The sequence below is a fragment of the Megachile rotundata genome, chromosome 5 (genome assembly GCF_050947335.1).
Source record: "Megachile rotundata isolate GNS110a chromosome 5, iyMegRotu1, whole genome shotgun sequence".
In the NCBI taxonomy this organism is placed as follows: domain Eukaryota; kingdom Metazoa; phylum Arthropoda; class Insecta; order Hymenoptera; family Megachilidae; genus Megachile; species Megachile rotundata.
The window spans coordinates 16,777,271-16,790,975 of NC_134987.1; the positions used below are offsets into that span (position 1 = coordinate 16,777,271).

A 13,705-nucleotide genomic window follows, 5' to 3' on the forward strand; every position below is an offset into this window, starting at 1 on the left:
TTTGCAGCTATTTTAAAAACGTCCGCAACAAATTTGAAACGTACTTCAAATTCAGATATCGCGAATCAACAGATCTTCATGCAGAATTCGAAGGATGTGTAGAACTCAGACGTTCTGACTAGCGCCTAACAGAAAATAGAAGGCTCCCTTCGAAAACACAGCTCCCAATCACAAAAGTGAAATCCCGCTGTGTTCACAAAGCATGCGTCGTGCACACTGCTCGTAAAACCAACCCGCGAGGTAACACGCTGGCTCTTTAACCGTTATTACACGAAGAGAGATTGGTATCGACAGGGTACAAGTTGGCTCGAATGATTCGGCGTGTGCTCGAGGGCGAACAATGGAGAGACGGGGATTCAATTTTACGCGGTGTTAGAATGGATTTACTCACGTTCGTCGAGATTTCCTTGGCGGCTCGTCGGTGCCTCGTCACTAGGTCCGTCAATCGATCGACGAAGCATCAATGTGTCGATGCTGATCGCTGACTCGAAGATTCCTCGTTCTCGTAGCCAACCGCGCTCCCCACGTATCCGCGGCTCTGGAACACATAGGCCTTCATTAAATCGCCTGCCATGACTTTAACGATCGATATCGCGAGAAAGGATTTTAGAGTGCATTATCAAATTCATGGTTGCACCGTCGAATGCTAATTAGCCTCGCTGTAGATGCTGGCTAACTTATCCATTTTTAACGCTGGCTTTAATTGCGTGCTGACTGCAATTTTAATCGGTAAAGTCTGTTTTTTGCTGGTTGCAGGATTGAAGTTTCTTGATGGTTTTAATGGATGGGTCATTTGAGGATGTAATTAGGAGAATAAGTGCCCTGTTACTTCATCGTGAATATTTAAATAAATTTCAATTTTAGAACATTATAAATAATGTTGGAATAAGAAATTCCTCTTTTATCATTAACTCGCGATAAGATTTAAAAATATTACAAGCATGTGTCCTTTCCAATTTGTGAATTCTTCAAAAAGTTATTACTATCAAAATATGTGAGTATTATAGAAAATATTAGCCCTCAATTTGAAGCAAAATATACCTCTAACAAATAAGCCATAAAGTGTTTTATTGCTGTGTATATAGCTAATTTGGATACAATTAGAAATAAAACAATTTTCATTCAAGGGTCACACGTTGGATGATTAAACACTGCCATACTGGACGGAATACCCAATTCAGTAATTGGGTCAATATGCCCACCGTGTTTGCACTGTTTCAACAATTGGACGTGTAAACGCGTGTGTAAACACTTAAAGCTCTGAGCAATCTGACTTTATAGAATTAAAGAACTGCAAGGGATAGGAGATACAAAAACCAACTCAATATTTGCGAGTTATTAGGTACTTCACGGAGGGTTGCAATTGTTCATTAAAGCAGGAGCCACAAAGAGAAGGGAAGTGTTTAATCGAGCAGCGACTGTGAAAAGATCAATATGTACACAGTTGGATAAATGAAAAACTGTTGTGGAGGATATACATTTTATTTACTTAGAAAACATACTTATGGACTGCTTTGGTAGCTGTGATTCGTGAGGAGATCGATTGCAAGGAATTATTTTCTGCATTTTCTGGAGTTGCTAATACAGTTTCTTTCTAAGTCTTCAAATTGTCAGTTCCTTTATTTTTCTAAATTTCAGATTCTCAAGAATATAAATTGTTAAATTTCCAAACACCCACGCCTTCAAATTTCCAAATCCTCAAATCTCCAAAGCCACATTCCCAATTCTCCACAGTTCCAAATTCTCAAATTTTCCCACATCCCCCAATTCCACATTCTCCGATTCCACATTGCCCAATTACACATTCCCCAATTCCACATTCCCCAATTCCACATTCCCCAATTCCGCATTCCCCAATTTCCACATCCCCTAATTCCACATTTCCCAATTCCCACATTAATCAAATTTTCACATCCCCAAATTCTCACATCTCCAAATTCTCACACCCCCAAATTCTCACACCCCCAAATTCTCACACCTCCAAATTCTCGCACCCCCAAATTCTCACATCCCCAAATTCTCACACCTCCAAATTCTCACATCCCCAAATTCTCACATCCCCAAATTCTCATATCCCCAAATTCTCACATCCCCATCCCCACATCCGAATCCCTAAATTTTGAAACCCCTACGTTCCCAAATTCCCACACTCTCACATCACTCAATTTCCAAATTCTCAAACCAAGTCTCCTAACCTCTCCAAGTCATCCAAATTCTCAATCCCCAAATTTCAGAAGTTTGGAAATTTGATCCTAACAAAATTTGAGAGTCGGAAAATTTATAGATATAACAATTCTGAACCACCTGCACCCACATTCTTGCGTCCCAATAAAAGAAATACGAATGGCTGTCCACATCGCGCAAATAATGAGATGTCTTCCCTTTGCTCGTCGCAATTGTTTGTGGGCATGATCCAGGTGGCAAGAAAGATGAGGGTGACTTTAGATGTAACCGCGGTTCCGTGTCTCGAAATACTCGATGACAAGGGACAGAAGGGTAAGGTTAGATGGAACCGTACTTAGGTGTACGCGAAACCGTACTTACAGCCGGTGTATGCTGTTGTTATCAAAATGCGCGCGAGGGAAAGAGGGAGCAGTTTAAAAGGGTGGTTCATTGGCGTCGCGAAGGTGACGTCTCATAGAAACTCGCACACAGAGATTCTGGTCGCGTATACAACGGACGCGTTAGCGGTAGCTATATTCGAAACTTATGCATCGCGTTCTTTCGAGTACAACCCTTTTCTCTTGCACGCTACCACTCTCATTCTTCGACACTTTTTTAACGCAACTCTCCTGTCGCTTCTCTTCTGCCGGCGGTTCCGGCTTGCGCCATCTTGCTCTTTCCCTGATTGTACGCCGATTCGAGGCTGGAAAGACTCGTAGACGACCGCGTCGCGTTCTCACAATGGAACAGTGCGAGACAATCGACGATTCACCGACGGATACGTTGAATGAAAACGTTCTGGTTAGATGGTCAATTAGTCTGGATAGCGATGAAGCCAATGAGCCAGTTGTATGCCCAGTATTGTGTTTCTTGTTTCACGCGTCGCGCTTTCTAAATCTAGAATTACGTTTTGAAGCCATTCGACAGTTTCCGTGTTTTTTACTGCCTCTGAAGTACTATAAACGTACTTGAGACTTTGTCGAAATATACAGTTACAAACTTGTGAGTTTTCATGACAACGTAGACTATACGATATAGATTTAACATTAAAACTACCAAACCGCTCCATAAGTTTCTTATTGTAAGGAACACATTTTGTTAAAGTACATTCCTTAAAATCAGCATTGATTTTCATCAAGATAAAGAATAAAAGTGTGTACTAATTTATGTTTGGTTGATTGTTTATTTATTTTTCAACTTCATTTTTAATTTCAAATTAAGTACACATTATATTGCGGTAGGTTTAGAATGAGTTGTATAATTGCACACATTTACTGATATCCATCTCCGTATCACACAAATACATACTTTTGAGCTGATTCTATTTAATAGTAATTAAAGTGATAATTTTTTAAGAATATCGCTGTATAATTGTACAGAGGAAACTAATGTAAAAATCGTAGCGATAAAATTAAACAAAACGAATGAATACGTATATCAGTCCAGACAAGTTTGCGAGTGGCAGAAGCGTTAAATTTCACTTGAAACGAGTGGGTGACAGGTAAAATATTAGCAAAATCGTGAAAAGTTTAGCACAGGAGAAAAAATTGCTGCTGGTAAAATATAATGGGCAGAAACTGGGAAAGGAAACTTCGGTGAAGTTCAAACAAGTTCATTCGAAATTAACTAGCTTTAGCCACTAATTATAATGGTTCGTGGAACGTAGTGCTTCGGGTCACAAAACTTTTCGGCTCCCCAGTGTCCCTGATATCGTTTACATTAAACTTCCTCGCTGAAAAAGTGCAAACTATTGTAAGATAATTTCATGTTAAACACACACGTGATAGAAGTAAGGACCTGAAAATGTTTGCAGAAATAATTAAATAGGTCCTTAGGATCTTTATGCACCGGAAGGTTAATTACAATCGTAGAAATAATTACGATACTGGAACACCGTCCAAGTTTTCAAACGAGAATGACGAGAACTCGGTGGAAGAACTCCGTGGCAGGATAATTACCGATAAAATGTAATTTCTCGTCTGAGATTGATTAAAAAGCCGGCTCGGCTCAAAGAATGCCACGACGGATATAAACGTAGCGAAGTGAAGTTCCGAATGCAGGTACGGAAGAAAAAGGCTCGCACAGAGTAAGAACAATCAACAAAAGAAATCGGTCGAGTGACTGGCTATTAATTCAGCTTCACCGAGTCAGAAAAGTGGTCTTCCTGCGGTGCAGATGTTGAAACTTTCCTACCGATCGATGATGCTTCTCGTCGCCGCGGATCTAGCGGCTATGGATCACCGTTGACCCGAATAAACTTTCATTTTTCATTCGTTGCGTCCGTCTCAAAGAATCGCCGAATCGCCGAGTAATTAAGAATTATTCCCCTCCCGGGGTTTTATTAAGTCGAGCGTCTTTTGTCTACGGCGCTCAGAAATCGCCGAGGAGATATTCAATTATCCTGTCTTAAAATCACCTCGTGATGAAAATGAATTACGCGTCCGCTTTCGAGCTTCGTAGACTACCCGACGAAATCCTTTCATCATCTCGACGAGAATATTCGCGACGGATGATAATAAACAAATCGATTCGATTCGGCAATAATCACGGAAACTGCAACACCTTTGGCTATTTATCACGGACCGTCCGCTCTGGTAATTCATTCTTTCGCCAATCGATGTGGCCAGATTTTTCCGGGCTGCGGCTCGTAATTCAAAAGCGAACGAACGGCAACGTCCTCTCTGCGACGAAAAATCGAATTTTGCGAGAATCGCAAGATGAACATATAGCCATTGACACATGGGTATTGGAGTTATAGGGAGACCACGCGAACAAAATGGACATCCATCGCGAGTCTGTTAACTTCAAACTAATACGACTGTTAGTTTCCAGACACGTTCCGACACACGCGATCTACGTGAGCAGTTTCTTTTAACTCGTAACAACCGCGAATAAATATCCTGTTTTTGTTCGGAAACAGCAAAGAAATGCAATTTAGTGCGGTGTACCGTTATCTGGCATCGGTGAAACTGTTACGCGGCAAGGAATTCCAACACTGGCGACGTTTGGCCATTCTTGCGCTTATCAGTAATTCTTTCCCTTAAACCGTTTCGTCCTTATCCAAACTAGATATGTTCCGTGCTGGCTGATAACAACAATGTCGGTTCCGTTCGTCGTTCCTTCCACCCGTAGATACACCCTTCATTGGATCGAAGAAAAAGCTCGTTTTCCTATTTCGTCCCTAATAAGTGTTCTTGGCAAGGCTCCCAGACACGACGTTACAACGACCACATCGAACTATACAGAGGGTTATCTCGATTGTATAATGTCTATGGGATTGTAGAACGTAATTCCATTTAGAATTCTACTTAACGTGATAGTAATTCGCAATTTGATGAAGCAATTTCAGCTGGATTGGAGAGTGGTAATTGGGGAGGATAGAATAGAGAAGGGGAGAGATCTTTTGCTGATTGAATTTTAGGGATTTTTAGGATTTGGAAGTTTGGGTGTGCGTTAGGGGTTGGGAGGTATGGGAGTTTGGGATTCTTGGGATTTGATGAGGTTAGGAATTGGGGATGATGGGATTTGGGGATCTGGGAATTTTTCCAAATTCCTAAATTCCAAGTTCTCAAGTTCCCAAATTTCCAAATTCCCACGTTCTCAAATTTCCACAACCCCCAATTCCACATTCCCCAATTCCCACATCCCCCAATTCCCACTCTCCCCAATTCCCACATCCCCCAATTCCCACATCCCCCAATTCCCACATCCCCCAATTCCCACATCCCCCAATTCCCACTCTCCCCAATTTCCACATCCCCAATTCCATATTCCCCAATTCCCACATCTCCCAATTCCTGCATCCCCCAATTCCATATTCCCCAATTCCCACATCCCCCAATTCCCACTCTTCCCAATTCCCACATCCCCCAATTCCCACTCTTCCCAATTCCCACATCCCCCAATTCCCACATCCCCCAATTCCCATATCCCCCAATTCCCACTCTCCCCAATTCCCACATCCCCCAATTCCCATATCCCCCAATTCCCACTCTCCCCAATTCCCACATCCCCTAATTCCCATATCCCCCAATTCCCACTCTCCCCAATTCCCACATCCCCCAATTCCATATTCCCCAATTCCCACATCCCCCAATTCCACATCCCCCAATTCCATATTCCCCAATTCCACATTCCCCAATTCCCACATTCCCCAAATTCTCACACCCCCAATTTCTCGCATCCCCAAATTCTCACATCCCCATCCCCACATCCTCAAATTCCCCCAACTCCCAATTCTGAAATAACCCTCCAACTTCCCAAAATTCCCAACCCTCAATTTCTCAAAATCTAAACTTGAGGAACCAGTGAAATAGTTTTAAAGCAAAAGGGAGACTAGAGAGGCAAGCAGAACGCAAGACGCTGGTGGATGTTAATAACCGGATATCTTATCGTTACCGTCATTTTGTTAGAGTATTCCATAATCTTCTTACGATGAATAGAAATCGCATCACACTTATCATCGGGGCTGGCTGTTTGGGAATACCTTGTGTTTCACCGGTATACAAAGGTCGCGAGATACGGAGCTTACGAATGACTTAGAGTAGAACAAAGCTTACTATAGAATTGAACTACGGGCTGAATGAAACTGAGCTCGAACTACAATAGAACTGAACTGGAACTAATTGGCGCTGGGTTATCTGAGAGCTTGTATAGGGTTTTAACGACTCCTACGGTAATATATCATATAGTAAAAGGTTCCTAATTGATATACGTTAAATTTATATAACTCGCGATATCTGGTATAAAAATTTAAAAAGGTAGAATTAAATCCGAGTAATACAATGCATGGAAATTTTGAGGTAATTCATAAAAGTGAACCATCAAGTTATAAATCATTCACATCTCAGTGAATACTGATATCTATCCACATATGACAGAAGAACCTCGTAAATAGAAAATAGAAAAACCTTAGAATAACTATATTAGAATAGAGAAACCTTAGTATATTAGAATATCAAACTTGAAATAACTAATCAACATTTCACGCCATCACTGACCAAGAACCAACTTGATAAAGTAATCCCCTGCTAACATCTTTGTTCCTATCTTTTACCACGAAAACACGAGCAGCATTTAACTTCCCGAACCACTTATCGTCGAAGCAACTTACGACTCTCCTCCATCGTGCAACAAGTTCACCCCCATAAAATCTCACCAACTCATTTCTCCTGATTTCCCCTGTAACAGCATTAATCCGATATCTTTATCTTGACCACCAATCTACCATCCTATTCCGGTACTTCGTGTTAAATTCAAACACGATATCAGCTGTTATCAAGATGGTTGCAGCTGATCGTCTTCTGTGTAACGCCCTTCGTTCTTACTCGTTGACCTCAATACCGATTCTGTTGGCCTCCATTGGTAAAAAGGTCACTATCGTAGCGGAATCCTCGAACCTCTACCAAACAAGGGAAGTGGAGGAACGTCACGCGAGCGGCTCTCCCTGGGTTCACACTATTATTTGTGTATCTGTGTGTGGTGCTGCGGAAGAGTATAGAAGGGTTAGTTTGAATATGGTGGAGGAGTTTGAGGTACTTTAGAGGAACAGGGTTTTTTAGGATGAGATATATGAAGTAGGCAAGTTTAAAAAATTTTGTGTTTATGGAATTGTAAATTAACAAGTTTGCGAGGGTTTAAGGTTTCAGATCCTTAACTTTCCAGATGGTAAAATCTCTAAATTAGATTTATAAATTTTGGTCCCAAGCTCCCCGAATTTCCAAATTCCCAAATTCTAAGACCCTGAAATTCCAAGTTCCCCAAATTCCAAGCTCCCCAAATCCCAAGCTCCTCAAATTCTAAGCTCTCCAAATTCCAAGCTCCCCAAATCCCAAGACCCTGAAATCCCAAGGTCCCCAAATTTCAAGCTTCCGAAATCCCAAGCTCCCCAAATTCCAAGCTCCCCAAATTCCAAGCTCCCCAAATTCCAAGCTCCCCAAATCCCAAGCTCCCCAAATCCCAAGATCCCCAAATCCCAAGCTCCCCTAATTCCAAGCTCCCCAAATTCCAAGCTCCCCAAATTCCAAGCTCCCCAAATTCCAAGCTCCCCAAATCCCAAGCTCTCCAACTCTCGATCTCCCCAAATCCCAAGCTCCCCAAATTCCAAGCTCCCCAACTCTCAAGCTCTCCAAATCCCAAGCTCCCCAACTCTCAAGCTTCCCAAATCCCAACCTCCCCAAATTCCCAAGCTCCCGAAATCCCAAGCTCCCCAACTCTCAAGCTCCCTAAATCCCAAGCTCCCCAAATCCCAAGCTTCCCAACTCTCAAGCTCCTCAAATTCCAAGCTCCCCAAATCCTAACCTCCCCAAATTCCCAAGATCCCCCTAACACCAATGTGTAAGAATAAACCACGTAATAACACAAATACACAGTAATCCATGCAACTATTACATCGAATTGAGAACCATTTTGAACCGCGTTCACTCATGCGCGTAAAATATAAAGCTTCCGTGTGTTTAATTCCGAGGTCTAGTTATCGGCGTATCAATGGTAGGCTCTAATGGTAGCTGCTCATAATTTAATAACGGTAATCGTAGTTTGCCATGTACGATTAATTCCGGTGAAATGGCGCCGCTATCTCTCCGCACAATGATCATCGAAATCTCGATTAGCAACAGTTGCGTACGCTTGCGCGGTCAATTATGCAGAACTTGTTATTATGTGTAATAAAGCGTGCATGCACGCGCGTGTGTACATGCGTCCGGTAGATGGGAAGATGACATATTTTATTTCCTTGATTTTAGTTGTTTAATTTAACCGAATTTGTGGAATACTTGATAACCTGGACGTTGTGAGTGGAAGATGTCTTGGGAGTCAACGCATTAATGCGGAGATAAAGAACTCGTAACTTAATATACGCATTGCCGTATTAAAATTATTTGTTAACAAGTTTCTGCTGGGTTGTATTCGATTTGATGCCTCGTATCCTCTGTATTTTTCCAACTTTAATACGAAGGTAATGCGAGAGTAATTGAAACACGTGTTACCTGGCACGAGACAAATTTCATTTGCATATAAAAGAATTAAAAGTGAAGGTTGCAAGAATTGAGAGAGATGTGAATAAATGATAGGAGTATACAATGATTCCAGTGTCAATTTACTCATTGACGTAAATTTGGCTGTATGTCAGTCTTGTCCTAATGCTTGAAAGTGACGTTGACACAATAAGGATTTACTCATCGAATCTCTCCAATTTTCTCGTGATCCAGTTAAAGCAACCCGTTTATTTTTTATCGAGTTTATTACGCGGAACATTGTTAGAAAACTTGACCCAAGGATCCCAATTCAAGCGAATCCATTGAAAACCCGAGAAGCACGCGTATCCAACAGAAACGGAGAACTTCCACGGTACACGAAATGCCTCCGTGATTTCTCATCTATCTATAAACTTAATCCGATAATCCGCAAAGTTTTCTGCTTGGAAAGTGAATGGATTCTAAACTTCCGTCTCGAAATTCCGGCCCTCGTCGCAACATCTTAACAAAAGAATCGTATTAAACTCCGCGCTACCGTCTCCTATGTTCACAGTTTTATTATTCGACTCTCTTTCTTTTCCCTTCTTCGCTGGTCCTTCAATCTCCCGAGGTTGCTCACCGAATACGCGGGACCTTGCACGTATTTCCGGAACCAATTACGACCCGATCCTGAATCACTATTCGTAACGTGTATAGCCGCTTTATCAGTTTACTCGGCTATATACCGCGTTCTCTACGCTGGCGGATCGATTTACGACAGATCCGAAACGCTAGCCAGAATTCCATTTTCGAGTCGCCTCTGCTATCCTTTGGGAGTCGTCGAGTTCCCCTCGCGAGCAAACTTTTTGGATAAATTTAAAGTAGCTTCGTCATTCTGACAAATTTTTCATCGTAGGTTTGGTGATCGTAAAAAATGATTTAGAAGCGGCAGGGGCTCCTCGATCGGCGGTAATATGATAAAAAAAAGATACGACAAGGGTTGGGAGGTTTAGGAATTTGGGAATCTTGGGATTTGAAGATTTTGGGGGTTGGTGGGATTTGAGGGAATTGGAATTTCCTCAAATTCTTGAGTTCTCAAGTTTTTAAGTTCCCGAATACCACATTACCCAATTCCACGTTCCCCAATTCCACATTCTTCAATTCCTACATTCCCCAATTCCATATTCCCCAATTCCACATTCCCCAATTCCACATTCCCCAATTCCCACATTCCCCAATTCCCACATTCCCCAATTCCATATTCCCCAATTCCACATTCCCCAATTCCACATTCTTCAATTCCCATATTCCCCAATTCCACATTCTCCAATTCCCACATTCCCCAATTCCACATTCCCTAATTCCACATTCCCAAATTCTCACATCTCCAAACTCCCACATCCCCAAATTTCCACGTCCCAAAATTCCCATATTCCCAAATTCTCACGCCCCCAAATTTTCACACCCTCAAACTTTCACATCGCCAAATTCTCACATTTCGAAATTCTCACGTTCTGAAATTCCCAAATTCTCGCATTCCCAACTTCTCACATCTCCAAATTCCCACATCCCCAAATTCTCACTGTTGAATTATAAATAAATTTAGCATGTAGCGTTACCATACAGTGCGAGTAGTGCACGATGTTAGAATAAAAATAATTGAAAGATGCACTTCCTTTTTCTTGTTCGTGAAATGTAAACGCTCGCGGTGTAAATTGGTGTACGAGTTATCCCGGCATTATTAATTAATCTTAAAGTTAATATGTGTATTCTTTATGTTTAACATTAAATAATGAATATGTAATTAGAAGCGTGTTATTAGTTTCTGATTTTCTTTGATCCTAATTATTTAACACCCACATCTCCACTCGCCTTCACTAGCCTTTAAAAGTCGTGCAGCTCCCCTCGCCCAAGCAAACTTTTTGGATGAATTTATAGTAGCTTCGTCATTTTGACAAATTTTCCATCGCAGCTTTGGTGATCGTAAAAAATGATTTAGAAGCGGCAGGGGCTCCTCGATCGGCGGTAACACGATAAAAATATATTACCAGGTCGGTGAAATTGTATGGCAGAGGCCGTGAAACGCTTCAGACGGAAACGGATCCGATTTCCGCGTGAACAGTGTCTGCTAAACTATCCTCGGCATCAATCGAGATTAATGTTCCAGTCGAGCGATGTCATTCGTCTTCCTTGTTGCTACGTGACTAGCTCTTTTGCATAATGTCTTGTTCCTGAGCGACGTCGAATTTCGCCAGGGTGGCTGCGTGGTTGATCTTCGTCCCGTTAAGCCTTGAAATATTGCACTCTTTATCCGTTGTCTGTTGGTGCGGATGGGAACGACGGCTGAGTTAGAACATTGGCAACTTTCCATGGTCGCGTTCATGCCAACGATTCGCGGTTGTTGCAAGCGCAATTGCTTCTCGCTACGATCCAATTCAATCGTAAACGATCGCTTTACTCTTTTGTTGCAAGCGAAGACAAATCTTTTTATTTACTCACATTTCCGGTATGTAACATCACGTACTGTTCAGTTAAATTTACAGAAAAAGGAGCTTTTGAAAGCTTAATGTTGATTTGATTGATTGATTGATTTTATATGGGCCTCGACTGCTATGATTATTGGCCCAACTTAATGTTGAGATCATGACTGCTTTACCCTTTCGATTAAATGCATACAGTACATAATTTACATAGGGTCAAGTTCTTACCCTTTTTCAAACTAACTTGTTAATATTTATAGAATGCTTATAAAACTGTGTATTAAGTATTAAAAGAAAACTTGTACCTATTACAGTAATAGTTCAGTAAGATAAAAAATCTAGTGTGTTATAAAATTTGTATTATACGAGAGAATTAAGTTCTCCACTCGAGAGTTAAATCCAGCTCCTATTTGGAGTGGCCTAATCTGATGTGGAATTAGCGGTTCGATTTCGTGATCGGTCGCATGTCAGGACACAATATAAAGGCCAACGAAATTCGCACGCACACACGATCCAGCGTCCAGCTACCTGGTGGACGATTATGAAGGAACAACGGCAGTGATTGCCTCGAATTCGCCACGATTGACTGGAGAATGGAATGCGCGATAATTGGGCCGGCTTAATTGTACACGTCGCGTGTGTTTGCGAACGCGCACCACCGCCAACCAACGGCAATACGAGGAATCGACTCAATCAGAGAGTACGCAGCCACGTATAAACCTATTCATTCTCGTGACCCCCCGTCCGTGAATACCGTGCAAGGTTAACCACGGAATACACCGATTGAGTGTCGAGGAATCGAATTCTAACTGACGCGCGTCTGCTGTGCCTCCCGCATGGACGAAAAACCTAACCGCGAATCTTAACGCGTCAGTGGATCAACGATCAACAAGTTGGACGAGTCGCTTTGCGCTTCGATATTGCACTGTGCACAAGATGAACTCCAGGAATTCCAGCTCTGCTTTCCTTGTTACTCTATCGAACTGACTCCCTGGTTACGAAAATGCATAAGACGAATATACTATTCGTTTTGAAGCTACTCGGTGTAAAATTGAAAGTCTGGAGCTCATCTTGTGGCGAGAACATATGTAATACATGTGCAGTGTCTTACGAAAGTGTCTTATGCGCAGTGTTTTCCTTGCGCTATTTTTATGTAAGGTCGTTTAATCAAACACTGGGGAAATGAAGTATAAATAGGCTAATAGTGTTTACGTAACCCATATCTAGGCTTATAACCAAATTAAATCTGAGTTAGTATATTGGAATTAACGAGACAATGATGAAATGCTTCCCCGTATTCAGCGTAAATATCCCTCTAACGCGAAAATGTGTTTTCTATAAATAAATGTGGAAACTGAAGTTTCTGACCCGCTTCTCATACATTCAACATATTGACGTTAAAAGATTTGAAAGTACGAGCGTTTACAAGATCGCAGTTTTAAAAGTTGAACTTTTGCATGCCTTGAAAATGTTCGCAGAAGGCAAGTTTATATTATAAAAACGACGTTAAAGGAGTTCTCGGTGGTGGAATAAAAACGGGTTGGACAGTGCATGGCCCGTTGGCTTTGTGTCTCCTTTTCTTAGGGGATGATGGATGAGAGGGTGTAATAAAACGGGCCACTTGGTCGATTGAATCGCGTGATGTTGAATCGAAGAAGAACCGGATGAATTGGATAACCGAAGCCGCCTTCTTCAATTCGTCGTTTCGCTTTTCATTATATGCGCAGCGATTTTCTGGCCACGGGATGTATTAACGAGCAAAAATTTACCCCGGTTCAAGAGGGCTTTGCGTCGCGTTTCTATCCCTCCTCTTAACCCATTTCAGGACAAACACGTTAATTACTTCGAACGAGCACACTGGCGACATCAATATCGATGCATACACCCTGAAACGCGATGCATTCCACGATAACGTTGCATGTACCCTTTCAATAAAGCGCGCCCGGTAACGAAGCTGATAATTGTTCGCGACACGTTTTACCGAGAAGCTGGATGAAAAAGCCAAACAAAAGAAAATAAAAATAGAAGAAAAGGGGGTGAACGTAAAATGATCGTTAATAAAACTCGTGTCGCGAACGGGTGATTATCGGGCCACGTGTTCTGCCAATT

General features: G+C 41.8%; 1 long non-coding RNA gene across 1 annotated transcript in view; it reads right to left on the reverse strand.

Annotated features, from left to right (window-relative positions):
• Positions 1-477: 477 nt before the first annotated feature.
• Positions 478-13,705, reverse strand: part of LOC143264520 (uncharacterized) — a 258,801-nt gene continuing 245,573 nt past the window's right edge. The window contains exon 7 of the long non-coding RNA XR_013038254.1: positions 478-538. This is a non-coding gene — a long non-coding RNA (uncharacterized LOC143264520). The remainder of the gene's footprint in view (positions 539-13,705) is intronic.